General features: G+C 44.9%; 1 pseudogene; it reads right to left on the bottom strand.

Annotated features, from left to right (window-relative positions):
• Positions 1-400: 400 nt before the first annotated feature.
• LOC119313036 lies at positions 401-1435 on the bottom strand (annotated as a pseudogene).
• Between the last annotated feature and the right edge of the window lie 390 nt (positions 1436-1825).

Genomic DNA, 1825 nt, shown 5'->3' with positions numbered 1-1825 from the left:
GCCACCTATGTTTGAGTCAAATGGTATGGCACCACGAAGAATTATCCTTGGGCCCATGACCAAAACTCGTCTTTGAAGCACAAGTACCATAAAAAATGGCTATTGTGAAAGAGTTGATCGATTTATGCATAATGGGGGGAGGGAAAGTTCATTGAGAGAACAACACTCCCCCTATGTCCATGCCTACATCTAAGCAAGATACCAAGTTGAGTGGGGTGGGGTGTGCCAGGGTTCAAGTCACATTGCTCGAATCAATGATATTTAGCTCATGCCTTAACTCGCGAAATCTTGCTTCATCCAAGGGCTTCGTGAAAATATCTGCAAGGTTATCATGAGTTTTGACATACTTGAGCTCGATCTCTCCTCACCTAATGTGATCCCGGATGAAGTGATACCGAATCTCAATGTGCTTCGTCTTGAAGTGTTGCACCGGGTTGAGAGAAATCTAGATGGCACTTTCGTTGTCACACCAAAGAGGCACTTTGTCACAATTGACACCATATTCCTTTAAAGTTTGCCTCATCCACAATAGTTGTGCACAACAACTACCGGCCACCACATATTCTGCTTCGGTGGACGAGAGAGACACACAACTTTGCTTTTTGGAAGACCAACTCACCAAAGAGCACCGAAGAAACTGGCACCCTCCGGAAGTGGACTTCCTATCCACTTTGTCTCCCGCCCAATCGGAATCCGTAAACCCTTCAAGCTTGAAGTTTGCCCCTCTTGGGTACCATAAGCCAAAGTTTGGGGTATGAGCCAAATATCGAAATATTCGCTTGACCGCCACATAGTGACTTTCCTTCGGTGCAGCTTGAAACCGTGCACACATCCCCACACTCAACATGATATCTGGTCTAGATGCACAAAGGTAAAGCAAGGAGCCAATCATGGAGCGATATACCTTTTGATCCACCGCTTTACCATTGGGATCAATGTCAAGTTGGCACTTGGTAGGCATTGGAGTAGAAGCCGGCTTGACATCACTTAACTTGAATCTCTTGAGCATGTCTTGAGTGTATTTGGCTTGGTTGATGAAGGTTCCTTCTCTTCTTTGTTTGATGTCAAAGCCAAGGAAGAACTTCAACTCTCCCATCGAAGACATCTTGAACTTGGAGGTCATGAGAGCGGAAAATTCCTCATTGAAAGCTTTGTTAGGAGAACCAAAGATAATGTCATCAACATATAGTTGGCATACAAACAACTCCCCTTTGACCTTCTTAGTAAAAAGAGTGGGATCGATTTGTCCTACTTCAAATCCACGATCTTGTAACAACTCGGTAAGGTGGTCATACCACGCACGTGGGGCTTGTTTAAGGACATAGAGTGCCTTATCGAGTTGATACACATGATCCGGGAAGTAGGGGTCCTCGAACCCGGGGGGTTGCTTGACATAAACCAACTCATTAATGGGACCATTAAGAAAAGCACTTTTCACATCCATTTGTTGCAACTTAAAGTTGTGATGGGAAGCATAAGCAATCAACAAACGAATGGATTCAAGACGAGCAACGGGAGCAATGGTTTCACCGTAGTCGATACCCTCGACTTGGGAGTAGCCTTGTGCTACCAATCTTGCCTTGTTGCGAATGATGTTCCCATGAGCATCTTGCTTGTTCTTGAAGATCCACTTTGTTCCAATGACGTTGTGGTTCCCCGAAGGTCTTGGCACCAATCTCCACACCTTGTTGTATTCGAAGTTGTTGAGTTCTTCATGCATGACATTGAGCCAATCTGAGTCTTCGAGCGCCTCATAGACCTTATGGGGTTCAACACAAGAGACAAACGCATGATGTTCACAATAGTTTGCTAACTGTCTATGAGT

The sequence above is a fragment of the Triticum dicoccoides genome, chromosome 1B, assembly GCF_002162155.2.
Source record: "Triticum dicoccoides isolate Atlit2015 ecotype Zavitan chromosome 1B, WEW_v2.0, whole genome shotgun sequence".
NCBI classification, from domain to species: domain Eukaryota; kingdom Viridiplantae; phylum Streptophyta; class Magnoliopsida; order Poales; family Poaceae; genus Triticum; species Triticum dicoccoides.
Note: the sequence above shows the minus strand (reverse complement) of the source record. Positions and strands in the feature narration are given on the sequence as shown.